Below are 16,699 nucleotides of genomic sequence, written 5' to 3' on the forward strand. Positions count from 1 at the left end.
ACTGTATGCCATTCATGGTATCCGTGTGTGTGAATCACTCTGTCTGTGTCCCCCTGTGTCTCTTTCGGTATCTCTGCCTGAATCTCAGTTCTCCACATCTATGTCTGTGCATGCTTGACTTATGTTATCTGTTGCCCATATATATGTGTGTGTATTTCATGCAACAGATGTAGATATATCACATATGGGCCACCTACAGTTAGCTGAAGGTAATCCTGTCTAACATGTCTGTGTGTGGGGACAGTTGAGGTGTACATAGCTGTCTGTATGCATGGACATATATACACAATACACTCATATACTCCGATGTGGGTTACATCATTTCCTGTGATTCTCTATGTGCAGGATCATGCCCAGTGTGACCTTCTATAGTTAGAGTGGGACTCCATTCCAGAGATAGGTGTACTCTAGTCCAGAGTTTTGTGTGCTACAGCCATACCGCTCAGCAGTACACAGGACTTTCTTCAGGTTACTTGTTTTGTTTAGCAGACATTTTCTGACATATCTGCAGTCTGAAACTGCAATGTATTGTGTCATTACCTAGTGCCAGACATCCTCGGATCATCACAGTGGTTTACCAGAGGAATTCTAGTTGTATGATGCATACACCAATACTATGAGGGCAGCTATGTAAATTCTTGCCCAACAAGGCCATTTGAGAGGTGTGGCTACAGCCAGTGTAGTAATGACACACGGCTGTCTAAACAGTTGAGCAACCTAGTGATATACTGGCTGGGAATCTCCTGCTTGTGTGGCATCTTTATAACCTGAGATGTCATATCCTTGTGTGGACATACCTCTGACCTGTACATTTTTTGGCAGGTTGTCCAGGTGTTTGGCTAGAGGTTTCATCCCTTCCACATAAACTTGTGTTTTTATGGCAAGTTAGTTACATATAATTGAAGTATGATGCTACAAACTAATACAGACATTACTGTTTCAAAATACATAACCTTCAGACAATTCCTGCTACTGTAAATCCCTTACGCTAACAACTTTCTCAGTATGTAAGGGTGATATTTACAACACATGTCTATCATTGTGCCTTTGTGCCACTTTTATTTCTGCCCTTGTCCAGACATCTTGCTGCTAGAGGTTGGGAGTTATGGGTGTGGTTAGAGAGTGCATTCAACTGTGCAGGCATGTCCATTATATGTAAAAGCAAACATAAGAAAAAAGGATTATTGAGAATGACCACTGGCAACAGTACCACAAAGCACTTATATTGAAAAAAGCCTTAGCATCTCTGCTATACATCTTTCGAAATGTCACTAATATGTGTAGTATATTCCACATAGCACTGTAACTTCCAGGTATGTCACTGGCAGAGCAGTGGGTGTCACTGACATGCATACCAGTTGGCACTGCAGTTATCTGCACATGGCCCTGTCAAAGGCAGCAGTGTACCTAGGGCAGTATGAGATGACTGCCAGGAGAACATGCGGGCCAGATCCATACAGTATTAACCACACATACACATAGATCATTGACCCATGCATATTGTGGACAGGCAACATGTTTTCATGTGTATTGGTACAGCCCTACCAATGTGTGCTATGCTACTATTTCCCTGCAAACATATATGTTACTGCATTTGTGTGGGTATATCTGGAGGGCACAACTGTCAACTGTACACATTTGCACAAACTGTGCTGATATTTGCTTCACATTTTGGTTCCATTTACCATACTATTGTGCCCTGTCTTGGGGACAAGAGGCATATCAGTAAAGAGCCCAGGTGAGATTGTACTGGCATACATTTAAGTTTCAGACTTTTTACCCTTCATAGCCTTACTGCAACTGTGGGTCCTGCTGTGCTATCACTGTGCGAGTCTGTAGGGGGTTAATTCAACATTGCTGCCATTTGTGTGCCTTTACCAGACATTTCTTTGTGGTTTTCTACAGCTGACTTGCTGTGTGAGTGTGAGGGGTGGTTATAGGACTTCCACCCTGACATCTATGCCTGTGACCTATGACCCCCCAATTAGTTGTCCCCTCATATATACTGCACTGGGATTTGCACCTTGGGTATTGCTGCATAGTGTGTGGAGGCCAGTATTGGCCAGACATTTCCTGGTATCCCACATAGCAGCCAGTTGTGTACTGCTATCCCAGTAGGCCACCCCATTCCCTTGCATGCATGCAGCATTACCATAGATATGCTAGCAGAACATACTATTCCATTCATTTATTGTTAAGAAGACTGACTAAACTTGTGCTTGTGGCAATTGTGAGGACGGTGCTTGAGGGCCAGCTATGTTAGTTGCACACAGTACACTGCCTATACATGGCAAATTACAGGTAAGGTAATGTGTGTGTCATCCATTTTACTGTCTGTCTGAGTCAGAGAGAGAGATGTCAGTCCCTGGGGTCCCTACAGTGTCAGTGTGTGTGCTATGCATTGCCTCTTTGACAAGGCCTGAGCATACTGGGCATGCCTCCATCTGCCTATGGAAGCAGGCTCAGGGGCCTCCTCCTCTGAGTCCCCCTGTGCCTGTGGGGACCTTGGCAATGATGGTGGGCTGTGTGGCCCTTCCTCTTGCTGTTCCTGCTGCAGCTGTTTCCGCAGGATCATATTATGTAACATGGCACATACTATGAACATGTGTCCACATGTGGCTGGAGAGTACTGCAAGGCTCCACCAGATATGTCAAAGCAGCGGAAACTTGATGTGAGCATCCCAAACACATGCTCTATAATGATCCTGGTTTGTGCATGTGCCTCATTATGGCATTCTTGTATAGGTGTGTGTGCATTTCTGATGGGTGTCATCATCCACGGCTCCAGTGCATAGCCAGCACCCCCCACCAGATGGCCATACAGGATGCCCCCACTGGCAAATGCCTGGTACAGCTGTGATGTGGGAGTCATGATGGCTTCCAGGGCTGCCAGCATACACATTAATGCTAATGCCCTGGGCATTGCACATGACCTGGTAGTTGAAGGGAAATCCCTTGCGATTTATGTAGACCCTACCCTGTTCATCAGGTGGTGCTTTGATGTGGATGTGCGTGCAGTCTATGGCACCCAGTACCTCTGGGTATTCTGCTACATGGTTGAAGAGACACATATTGCTGGTTCTCGCCTCACGGGTGTTGGGGAAGTAAATGTGCTCACCAGCATGTGGTAGCATGGTATCCCGGAACTGGTGGAATACCCTGGATGCAGATGCCTGTGAGACCCCCATGATGTCCCCAGTATGTCTTTGGAAAGTACCTGTAGCTAAAATTCTTAAGGCTATACATACCTTGCTATCCACTTGGATGGGTTCTCATCTGTTGGTTCTAGGTCTGAGTTGAGGCCGGCACAGCTTGTTGATTTGCTGAAGTATGTCTCTGTCCACCCTATAGTGCTCTACTATCTCCAGATCATGAAGCCCCTGGTAAATTAACCTGGGTCTGAACACTCTTCTCCTCCTTCTTGGTCTGTGGTAGTTGTCAGCATTATCCTCCTCTCTGCTGTCAGCCTCTAGCACACAATGATGGATCAAAGCAATGGCAGCCCCAAACATTTTTCCAGTTAAAATTTCACTGCATGTATACAGCAATGGTGCAGAGTTTGTGGGAAAAAACAGACTGTAAGGTGTTTCCATACATTATACTGTTGTGCTGTAGATGCTGCCTGTATGACTGGCTGACTATGATGCATTCCACGTGCCAGCGATGCTATTTGTACTTGATTGCTTTAATTCTGCTATTTTTCCTTTTTTTTTCTTTTTCCCCTTCCCATTTCCTCCCATTTTAAGCTCCGGGACGCGCCTCACAAACCCGATGCCCAAATGTAAATACTCTTGCTATTTCTGTTTTGTTTTTTTAGACTGGGTGCATGTCATGCAAACCCATTTAGTTTATGTAAACAGTAAGAAATGGCCCTTCCCTGGCTGCGAACACACTCCTCAGCTCATGGAATAAGACAATACAGTCTCAGACACACTAGCTTAGCTGTGCTTAGCTAAGCTTATCTCTGCACCTTAGGGCTCCAATGTACTTACAACATGCCTTACATACTCTTTTCGTGTCTGTTGCTCCTCCTATTTACACCATTGTGTTAGAGCACCTACATGGTTAGGTGCAGTTTGGGACTTGGAAGATTTCTGTGATTCAGTAAATTTCCTCTCATTTGCATACCCCACTGCCTTAATCCATAGTTACTGCTCTTACACAGAGCCTTTCCCCTTGATAAGCACTGTTCCCTGGTATTGTTTTCATACTGCGTGCCATAGACTATAATGGTAAAATGCACATTTCCCTTAAAATTGAGTTTTTACCTTTTTTTATTTTCCGCCTGATCCTGTTTGCGAGCCACTGTCCTATGCTTAAACGGCTGAGATCGGCCAAAAAAATAAAAGTTTGATTTTTATACAAAAGAAACAGTTTTCCATGCCAATGGCCATATATTGGCCATTGGCATGCCTATCCACTATAATACATTCTTTTTTGAGAGCTGTCATGCCTCTATTTTGTTATTTGCAGAAATGTATTCCATTAGTAACCGAATACATTTCTACAACTAACACTGTTATTGCATGGATACCTAGCTGCTTGGTGAATCGCTAATTCACCACATTTGCATGGTTTTCACCAGCAAATGAGGTAATTAGCATTCTGCAGCCATATCCATGCAGGAACAGTGTAGGCACGCTCATGCACATCAGATCAGCTGTTTGCTGGATCGCTCGGCGCCCATATTCCATGCAGGAACAGCTACACTGTTCCTCCATGGGAAAAAACAGCTTCATGAATCCCAGGGTATATCACTATTCATATGAACTTGGTTCTTTAAGTATTTAAGAGTGGTTGTCCCACTACAGTCAGACATTGTGGAGAACAGGAAATATAAATAAAGCCCAATAGGTACTTGCTTGGGTTTAACAGAGTTAATTTTAAGACCAAGCTGTATACATTTTCTTAAATAGAGAGGCTGAGATTTCATGATTTCAGATAAACCATTAATGACAAAATTAATTATTGAGGAAGTAGTTTTAACAGGCTTGGTCATTTTTCTATTTCCTTCTTTGAAAATGTAAGGTAAAATGCCCCATAAATAATTTTATAAGCTTTTTTATTTAAATTAATGTTTGAGAGACTAATGCAATGTTAAAATAATCATGAAATTTCCCCAAAGATGAACTGCATATAACTGGCACACTTCTAATGCTGGAAGATAAAATATTTTGCTAAGGAGCTGTTGGCCTGTATTTTTCTGGGTAAAGGCAACATTGCATTTTACAAAGAAAAAGCTGATGTGTGAAGGTGCATGGGGAGCAGTAGATTACGTAATTCTTTTTGTCACTACAGAAGGGTACATTATATGATCCTCTAAAAGTGTCCAGTTCCAAGTTACACAAATAACACTATCTTACAGCTGTATACTGAGGCATTTTGCAGCTCACATAGCTGACCACTCTCGCTCAAACTTGACTACATGGTTGGGTGAGGTGCTGCAGCCAAGGGGAGAGAGTGCAGCTGCCGCACCTTACTGGAATACAGAATTTGAGTTTTGGCAAGGTTAATGTGGTAGCCATGGGGAGGGAGTGCAGAATAGGTTTTAAGGCAATTATCAGGAGGTGGGTATTAGTTTACAGTGCGGAAACTGTAGGTTTAAGGAGTAGGAGGGGAGTTTTCATTTTAGGCAGCAGTAGAGGAATTTAAGGTTAGGGAGAAATCAGGGACTTTAGGTTTAGGAAGCAGGAAAGGAGTTTTAGATTTACAGAGTGGGAAGGGAGTTTAGGGCTAGGGTGTGGAACTGAAGGTTTAAGGTTCGGGAGCAATCTGGAATTTTAGGCTTAGGTAGGGGAGTGTTATGGTTAGGGATAGGGACAAAGTGGGAGCTTTAGGGTTAGACTTAAGGTTCAGTCCTGTAGTGATATATAGCTCACTATGGTTAGGTAGTAGGAGAGCTAGGTAATTTACCAGGATTAGACTAGTGGGAGTTAGGGCAATAGTCAGTTAGAGCAAGTGACAGTGGCAAGTGTATGTTGAGCTACTAACACAGGAACACTTGTAGTAGACCCCACATTCTATGATTTCATGTTAGCAAAGTAAGAATTAGAACTAGAGAAAAAGTGGAATGTAACTTGAAAAATAGACAGGTCACCAAATTTGGGAAAAGGGAGTTTTTAATGTTAAGACTTTGTTTTGTTGCAGTTATGAGGTATGATATTTTTGAGTTTTGCATTGGATTTGCTTAAATGTTTAAATCCCACTGCAAACGTCTCTAAACATTGTATAAAAAATTTACTAAGTGAGGTTTTGGCATGATTAATAACACACAGACATGCATACTAAATCTAACCTTTTAAATAAAATATTATGCATTTGTGTAAGACCTGTACTGAGCCTGGTAAAGAATAATGGAAGGAAATCCTACTGGGAAAATAGGGAGATGGGGGTCATTTGAAATATTGGTTTGGAGATTGTTTTCTTTAACATTAGAATTTAGAAACACATACAGTAGTTCTGAATTTTAATAGGAAGAGAACATATATGAAAACACATCTTTACTAATTACAGGCATGCACTCAAATAAATGTTGAGCTGTATATAGCTAAGATTTTAACTGCTACTGATGAACTACAATTGTCCTATATATGAGGGATGTTACAGCCAGAGGGCTTTCTTATCATTAACAAAATGAAATATACTGAATGCTGACAAAGAGGTAAAACAGATACAATAACAGAAAAAATACAGTGCACTCAGAACAGACACTTGTTTATTTACTAATTAAATGCTTTTGTTGAAATAAGTTGGATTTCATGAAAACTGATTAACACAACTACCACAACCATTTAAACAGTGAGGTTAATAAAATTAAAATATTAAGTGAGGAAGAAACACACTTTATAGAAGCATATTTCAATGTGCTTTCCATCAAACTAGTTGATGATCAAATACACACAAATATACATCTAACATGAAGTATAAGCCCCAACAACCACTATGAAAGGAAGCAACCTCTGGCAACTTCAAAACATATGTAACAAACTCCAAGATTGTACTAACCTTGGGGTAAGTGCTACTCAGAACACACAGTAACAAAACCAACCAACATACATATAACCCACCCCCTCACAGATTTTACATAAAAAACACTAGATATACCTAACATACATGTCATACACTCTTCTCATCACCTACTGCACATTCCCAAACATATACTTTACTATATACATATATACATATACATATATGTATATATGTATATATAATGGGTCTACTTCACATCACCTAAATCTCATTTGACTGAATTTCATTTGACTGAGACCAAATCACCTAATTTTCAAAATACTGAAAACTAATTTGACTGAATCTCATTTCACTGAATTGTAATCCATAGACATGATGTGGGGTTCCCTTCACCTGTGACTTGCTTGTGATAAAAATAATTTCTGTAACTTACAGTGCTGACTGTTAGGATACCGATAGTCATGTAGAAAGTAGTGTTGTAGCATTTCTAAATGTGGGTATGTCTTCCTACATTTTTATGGGAAGTATCTAAATTAATATGAAGGATGTATTGTGCATTCCCATCAGTAGTGGCAGCGTGTAGAGTACTGTAAGGCAACTAAAAGGTATATGCCCTTTTCTTCACTGTAGTGCGATCCTGGAGTTAGTATATATAGTTATGGGGGTGTGGGGGCATTGCCCTCTACCTAGTTTGGTTTTATATTGTCAGGTTTCTGTTAAGAGGGTAAGTATGTAGTTTCTAAATTCTGGAAAGAGGCAGTCATTAGTGTTGTGTGTATGTCTATGGTTTAAAATTTAGTCTTTTGAAATTTAGCATTCTAAGCATTTTGGTGAAATGAGATTCAGTCAAATGGGTTTTCAGTATTTTGAAAATTAGGTGATTTGGTCTCAGTCAAATGAGATTTAGGTGATGTGAAGTAGACCCATGTATATATATATATATATATATATATATATATATATATATATATGTGTGTGTGTGTGTGTGTGTGTGTGTGTGTGTGTGTGTGTTATATTTAACCTTGACCTTATGGCCCAACTCATGACTGAAAAGGGTCAGTGGAGCAGCCCATTTATCTGGTTAACTAAATTAAACTCTTAGCTCTTTGCTGCATCACCTTGCTTCTGTGGTCTTACCATATTCTAGGGGATGGAAAAGTCTGGCTTATCCCCCCCCCAAAATGGATGAACTGGTTCTGGACACTTAGACTTCTCTCATGGATTATACCCTCTAGTACCTATGTCATTAATTAGCCCTGGCTTAACTGAATCAACCTCAGGGTCTCAAATTGCTTTTATTGTTTTTTCCAGCTTTTACCTAACCAATCATATAAAGCAATACTGATATGTTTGTTAAACACAACTTATTATGCTCTTTTTGCACATAGCTGAGGCAACATTTACAAATTCAGGTATCTGTTACAAATATCCACCATCCCCTTGGTATGTTTTGTATTTGTTCAAAGGAAAAAAACTACAATGATATTGCAAAAAGATTAAATTCTGCAAACCACACATAACAGGTTTTGATACTGCAGTTTCTCCCTCTCATTGCCTTTCGATAACTGTAGATTTTTTTTACTTTATTAGAGGAAAATAATTATATGAGTAAAACCACAGTGTTAAAATTGAAAAATAACTACAGGACTTAAAATGGAACAGTACAGTCATATTAAAGTGACAGCTTTTAACTGGTATGGCTGTGATGTGCTAAGCAACCATAATTAGATATTTTGAATTCTTATACACTGGAAAATAATCTGAAGGGAATTAAAAACAGCAATTTTATCAGGAAATTTGATATAAGTGAGATTTCATAGTTAAAACACTAAATTCATATCAAATGAATTGTGAGATTTTTAAATCTGGCTGTATGGCAGATATAAATTTCATAAAGTTTTTTTTTCATACATGTAAAGAACAAGAAGTGTGACCTACATTTTATATCAGAGAACACACTTTTTTTCAGAACTTGCAACACAAGCAAAGATCTAGAGCACCCATTGCTTTTGAAGGACAGACAATGTAGGATACACACCAAATATGCTACTAGTAGAAGTATGAAATAAATGGCCAGGGGCATGGGTGCCTGCAGGTTTTTGCAGGAGGGTGCAATGGCAGAGGCCAGAGCTCCACAGTATATCTGTTTACGTGTGGATAACCAAGAACTCCAGCTGTATTCCACAATGTAGTAAAGAAACTGATGGAGTCTCTGTGGATTTATAGTGTTATGAAATAAGACTTCAATGGAATTGTGATATTGAACTCGTTCATGTAAAACTTATAAAGTTTCTGAGTAACTGTAATTTTTAAAAACAAAAACTGAATGTACTATATTGTTGTAAGTTTAGGCCTATGACTTTAAGTGTGAAGCTGGCTCAGTATTTCACCTATTCATTTATTTTTCTTGATACCTTTAATCCTGTCAATCTTGGGTATGGAAAAGCCAGAATCCATCCTAGCAGTCACATGCACTGTGTGGTAAACATGAACCAGCAAGCATAAAACAGACAACCGGTGGGAGAAGCCGCTGATCCATCGCAGAACACAGCCTCCCCAACTGCACCTCATTATGAATAACATTCGTCATTTGGAGTCTTAAAAAAAGTCCACCTCATTCCATACAGAAAGGGCCTTTACTGTTAATAATCCTTATCAAATGATATTATACCATCAAATGAACTGTTTGCAAGAATGAATAGGGTTATTAACCATGCTGTGAACTTCCTAACTGAAGTTGTTAAGGAAGCATAGCTCTCAAGTCAGTCAGGGGCAAATCTCAAAAGAATCACTGAGAAATCCAAAAATAACCAGGGTGGAACCATATCACTGAAATGTACCAAATTCCTCTGTATTTCCCAGTTTTGGGCTCAAACTAATAGGGTACCACAAATTCCTGATTGGCCCCTTTAAATTTGGATTTAGGCACGCAGACAAGAGCAGTGGAACCATAGGGTGGGGGGGGGACAATCGGCCTCCCAATTTTAAGAGGCTTCAAATATAAATTAAACAAATAACACTCCACGGTGGCGGCGTCTTCTCCTTTAAGTATGACCATGCATGCTTTACATGCACACCTTCCAACATGGATGCAAACTCAGTCCGCACTTACCACAGAATTTAAACTGGTCATGCTGAGGTAAGTGTCAGTGAGTGTATAAGTGTACGAGTATGTGTGTTAGTTAAACTGGCAGTTTGTTTCTCTGTATGAGAGAGAAAGTGTGTGTGTGTATGCAATTTAAACTAGCTGTTCATATGAGAGATAAAGTGTGTGTGTTACTGTGTGAGAAAGTAAGTGTATGAGTGTGTGACTGTGTCAGAGCAGAGAGAGAGAGAGAGAGCAGAGAGAAGTTGTTTGTGTGTGTGACACAGAGGGACAGAGAGAATGAGAGAGAGAGAGAGCAGAGAGAAGGTGTGTGTGTGTGTGTGTGTGTGTGTGTGTGTGTGTGTGTGTGTGTGTGTGTGTGTGTGTGTGTGTGCGTGTGAGACACAGCAGAGAGAAGGTGTGTGTGTGAGAGAGAGACAGCAGACAGAAGGTGTGTGTCTGTGTGTGTGTGTGTGTGTGTGTGTGTGTGTGTGTGTGTGTGTGTGTGTGTGTGTGTGTGTGTGTGTGTGTGAAAGAGAGACAGCAGAAAGAAGGTGTGTGTGTGTGTGTGGGGGGGAACACAGCAGAGAGAAGATGTGTGTGTGTGTGTGTGTGTGTGTGTGTGTGTGTGTGTGTGTGTGTGTGTGTGTGTGTGTGTGTGTGTGTGAGGGTGGGAGAGAGGCAGAGAGCAGAGAGAAGGGGTGTGCGATTCACATTTAATTAATGGAAGACTGAGACATATGGTTGTGGGTGTTTAAGGAGGTGACAACCCTAAATAGAAGTGATACATTTCTTGAAGTAAAGGGAGTCCCTAACATTGTTACCATTACTTGCTGAATGTAAGTCGCCATCTTCTCTGAAATATCTCATTTTAGAGGAGCAAAAGAAAATTTTAAGTCAGACTGGGGGCCAACTGAGAGATACAATTTCTGGCTACACTACAACATATAAACACTATGCAAAACTGAAGCCAGTTAGTGAGATTTTGGCATTTAAAGGCCAGCGATTGTGTGGCACAGACCACATGCGTAAAGTCCTTCCAGTTTTATTTCTTTGTATTTTCCAGATATCTTACAAACTACTAAACTCATAATACTGTAATTACTGAATGTGACAATTTCTGCGAACTTTGTTGTAGGTTCATATGGGTTATTCTACCATGGAGACAGTCTCTAACAAAGGAGATAATGGGAGCTGGATTTTGTGGGCTTGATCTTTTCGATGAAGAAGCTCATTTGAGAGACCCTAAGGAATTCATGTTATCAGTAAATGGTTAAGTCAGGGAGCTATATATGAGAGTAGCCTAGTTTATCATTCAGTACTCTAATGTGTTATTTGGCCACATTTCTCGAATAGACCTGTTTACTTTATGTTTATGTGCATTATGACATGAAGTAATTTCTTATGTTGAAAAATAAGATACAGCATGTTTGGATCTATGGTTACCACCTGTTCTTTTCTACAGAGAACAAACTCTATTTGGACAGTTGCATCTTGGGGATTGGGTTATGAAAATGGTGAATGCCCTGTGTTCTCATGACAAAGCTTAGTTCTAAATTTCTCTTAATAGTGACATACCCCAGGGATCACTCCAGTGGCTGTAGTCGACAGAGGCACTGGGAACTAAGGTCGGGTGTCATGATGCCAGGGTAATCCTATGGGCTAGGTTAGTAAAGGCTCCAGGATCATTAGCCTAGTACACACCTATGAACCTATACTCAATTATTTGTATGCAGAATGTTGTAATGTGATACAAAACAGAAACAACAGAAATCCTACTAGTAGGAGCTTTTAATTTGGGGCAAAAGCGATTTCCACCGCTTTACATTGATTGCAACTGGCGTTTATAGTGCAAAATCTCATATTTATGTAGAGATTATCCCACTTAGGGCCACCACCTTTTCAAATTCCCAGTCTGGATCACATAGTACAGTGGTGCTACTAGAAACTTTTCTCCCTGCACCCCCCCCCAATATTTTATTAATACTCTTCAGACATTCACTGGCTTGTTTTTTATTCTTGCTGCTTTACTAGTAGATCACCCACATAGTATGTGCATCCATATCTCTCAACTGTCCAGATTTTCATAGAATGTCCAGATTTTCACCTCATATTTTTGGTCTGTTTCAAATAAAATTGTGGTTTTCTGACAAAGTACTGGCAAATCTTGGAGGACTGATTTCAGAAAATAATGGCATACATTTGAGTTATTGACTTCATATCCTTCAGAAAATTCATACTAATGCAAAAATTGTTATTCTATTAACTTTCTAATTTTGAAGGAGCAATATTTAAAAAGTGTCTCTATTTTTGGGCCTTTGTTCCCCTATTATTTATAGTCTTGTCCAGGTTTCTTGTTCTAAGAGGTTGAGAAGTATGGATGGAACACTGTAAATATTAATATTATTACCTTAAACTACTGACAGATTAAAAGAATGTGAATTAATATGCATTATTGCCATTATTTATCAAGTGTAATTCATCACCTTTCCTCCGAACATCACCAGTTTTAACAGAGCTAAAATCTGAGTCAAAAGCAGGGACAGCTGGTAGGTATATTAGGAAGTGTTCCATCTTTCAATCTTGAAGAGGGAAGGTTGAAAGCCATGCAGAGGCAAATTTATAAAATTGCCAATTCACCAACAGCACATCCTGGGAATAAAAAATAAAGGCAGCGAGACCTGCAATGAAGAAGGTACTCAGATTCCATGAAAGTTGGATCTCAGATGAGAACTAATTGATAAAATAAGTAGAATGAAGCCACCACAGGAAAAAAAATATGTATATATGCTGAAAAATATCACAACTTAATACCATATACAAACGTAAAATAACTTACTAAACCAAACCAGTGCTGCTTGACTGGTTTCCGGTATACAAGCACATATTGATTATTGTGATGGCATTACGTCGCAAAAATTTTTTGAAGTCAGTATTCAGGGAGGTGCACATGCCTAGGGGACTTATAAATATATATATATTTGTATATATATATATATATATATATATATATATATATATATATATATATGGATCTCCTTCTAATTCCTGTAATTTTAGAATTCTGAGGATGAAAATACTGAGATGAGAATCACAAAAGTTAAAATGACGAACTACTTAAGTTTTCCCCAGGTAAGTAAACACTTGCCCAACAGAACAGTAAATCACACAGCACTATTAAAACATAGATGAAGAAACAAAACCAAGCAGGCGAACACTCCCAGGATCAGTTTAATTTCTGCAATAACGTGAGCAAAGTACAAGACCAAGCTTTCGGTGAGCACAATGTCCCACCTTCATCAGACAAATTCACAAGCCAACAACCCTAATTTATATATACATTAGTTAATTGATCAATTAAATACAATTATGAACAATTTTAAAACCACCTGTTAAGTTAAAAGAAATTTACTTTTACGTGATATTTATTTACTTTACATAAAATTAGGACCTAAATCAACAGAACAAATCAAGTCAAACTTTAGAACATATAATATCCTTTCTTTAAAGGAAAATTAAATTACTTAAGATCAATTTCCGTATGCACAAATTCTTGTGTGTATACATATATAATATGCAATACAGACATTCTTATGCTCACCCAAATATATATAAGAAAGTTATTTTATACCTGGGCACATATACCCACTTGTCTGTATAAAACACACATACACATTTATATCCACCCTTATGTGCTTTCATACATATACATACGTATATAACTGCTCATACGTACATATGTGCACATATGTCCGTACGCGCACGCTTATGTGTGCACCTAAATGTGTTATATAGACATCTCAACATTCATACACACCTATACACATACAATGTGCCCACGTACGTATAAAGATTATTAAATGTGTGTGGTTAAAATACATAATTATTTTAAATGTTAAAATGTACAACTTGTTAAATCATATTAAAACATCTTACAACCACATATTAATTAAATCAAACCGTAATATCTTGTATGAAAATACTTAGTATTTGTAACCCTGTTAAATATAATCTTAGATAAAGGTTTTATGCAAAACATGATACTACTCATCTATTGTTTGACAAAAGTTTTAAAACAGGAGCAACAGAAACAAATTCATTTAAACCTGGGTTTGTGTATGCCCATGTTCTTAACTGCCAATAAAGTTCATTCACTTCTAAATGGGTTTGCCAAGGACCACTTAGATTATCAGTTAGAGACTTCCCCAAAACTGTAAATTTAAAACAATGTCCTGGACTAGTGACAATATGCCTAGCCAGTGCATTGTTGACGTCTTGTTTAGTTATTGCATAAATGTGCTCGTAAATCCGCTGTTTAAATTTTCTTTTTGTTTTTCCGATATAAAAAGCGGTACAGTTTTGACAGAGAGCTACATATACAACTCCAACAGACTCACAACTAAACTTCCCTATTATTTTGTATATCTTGTCCCTAATTCTAACCTTTGAATCAGTGAAAATATACTTACATTGGTTACAGGAACCACATTTCTTGGTTCCTCCAATGCATTGGTTAGAAGACTTTGGTTTAGATTCGAGCAAACTTTTTAAATTTTGCCCTCTTCTAAAAGTGATCCTTGGAATTTCTCCTAGTCTTTTTGTTAAAAGTGCATCTTCGGTAATAATAGCCCAACACTTGTTGAGCACTTTTCTAATTTCCAGGTGGTCAACCGAATATGTACAAAAAAACCTCAGATCAGATTGAAATGAATGAACATATGTAGGACTTGGTATAATAGAAGCTTCGGAGATGTCATCTAGAAACGTATCTTCAGTGCATAGCATTGGTTTATAAAAGCCCACTCTTCTTTTAGTAATAACCTCTAATTTTGTATCACTCAATAAAGAGTCAGGATATCCTCTGTTGGCAAACATATTACTCAAGAATTTGCATTCCTGCACAAAATCATCAAAGTCCGAAACCATCCTGGCTGCCCGTACCATCTGGCCTTTTACTACGGCCTTCTTTTGGTGGCCAGGGTGGGAACTTGTGAAGTGCAGGAAAGCATTAGAGTAAGTGGGCTTCCGGTAGATGAAACTCTGATACCTACATTTATTCAAATCCTTCTTGACAAGAATATCTAGAAAGCTAATGCTTAATTCTTGTATATTATGTGTAAATTCTAAAAAAGGTGTCTTTTCTGTAAGGGAATCCAAAAACTTAGGTATACCTGTTGGGCAAGCCTTCCATATAAAAAACATGTCATCCTGGCACCTAGTGTACCAGGTGACTGAAGACTTAAAACAGGGATCAGTAAATAGAAAATTCTTTTCCCAATAAGCTAATACTCCATTGGCGAAACTACCACCGCAGGGTGATCCCATTGCCACTCCTGATTTCTGCAAGTAAATGTTGTTATTAAAGGACAAAAAGTTGTTACTTAATACGATCTCAAGTAAGATCTCAACTACATAAATCACATTGTCATCCACTTTCCATTCAAGTAGAAATTCACGTATCCATTGGATACCTAACATCTGTGGTATAACCGTATATAAGTCCTTAATGTCCACTGTCAGAAACCAGGAGTTAGCTGAAAATGGGATCTTGTTTAATTCCTGGAGAAAACTCCAGGAATCCTTGCAAATGTGCTCTTCTTTAGCAATTAAAGGTCTTAAAATGCTATCAATGTATTTAGCACAAGGAATAGTAATGGAACCTCGACCGTCAACTATAGGACGGAATGGTGGATACTCCAGAGATTTATGAATCTTTGGGATGCCGAATAAAACCGGCAATCTTGGGGCTACAACATTTAAATAATGGTATAAATCTAGGTCAATACAATTCTCAAGAAAGAGGTCTTCTATTAGGCCTCTAATCTTGGCATAGGCTATGTTAACTTCATTAATGCTAGAGAGTTGATACCTATCAGTCTCTAACAAGAGGGTCATTCTTTGAATATACACACATTTGTTCATAAAAACCAAACCACCTCCCTTGTCGGGCTTCATTACCCTGATGTTACAACTTTTCAGTAATTCCAAAAACTCATTTTCCTCTTTTGTAGTATTATAATACCTTTTACTAGAGGGGTGGTTGGCCTTAAGTGCTCTAAAATCATATTCGCACATCTTCTCAAATAAACAAAGGGTATCATGCAATGGGGGGTTATACACACTAGGAACTCTAAGTGTACCTGAGTGAGAATTACTGTTACCCATTAAGATTTTCAGATTTAGTTTCCTCACAAATAATTTAAGGTCAACCAATATTTTGACCAAATCAAATGGCTTATCAGGTACAAAAGATAACCCCCTAGAAAAAAATTCAACCATGTCAGATTCAATGTGAAAGGAAGTGTAATTATAAATTTTAAAGTCCTTTTTTGAATCTGTAATGACCTTTAACTCAGAAAATCGATCTATCATCTCTTTCGCTGACCCTTCCGGTTCTTGTAATTGTTCTGATTTGTCCTTCTCTGACCATTTATTTGTTTGTTCTTCCCATTGTTGTTGCCCCTGGAAAAACCCTGCTGGTGGGTTCCATTAGCACAGTTGTTAACTACATCCTCGTCAAATTCATCCCGAATGTCATTATCAAACCGAAAGCTTGGTCTTGTACTTTGCTCACGTTATTGCAGAAATTAAACTGATCCTGGGAGTGTTCGCCTGCTTGGTTTTGTTTCTTTCTCTGGTTCGTAG

The 16,699-nt window shown here is 38.7% G+C and overlaps 1 protein-coding gene across 1 annotated transcript in view; it reads right to left on the reverse strand.

Moving 5' to 3' along the window:
• CCHR3.PART1H8orf34 (chromosome chr3.part1 C8orf34 homolog) overlaps positions 1–16,699 on the reverse strand; it is a 3,081,413-nt gene that overhangs the window by 554,405 nt on the left and 2,510,309 nt on the right. The window lies entirely within an intron of this gene.

The sequence above is a fragment of the Protopterus annectens genome, chromosome 3.part1 (assembly GCF_019279795.1).
Source record: "Protopterus annectens isolate FY-2018-M chromosome 3.part1, PAN1.0, whole genome shotgun sequence".
Taxonomy (NCBI): domain Eukaryota; kingdom Metazoa; phylum Chordata; order Ceratodontiformes; family Protopteridae; genus Protopterus; species Protopterus annectens.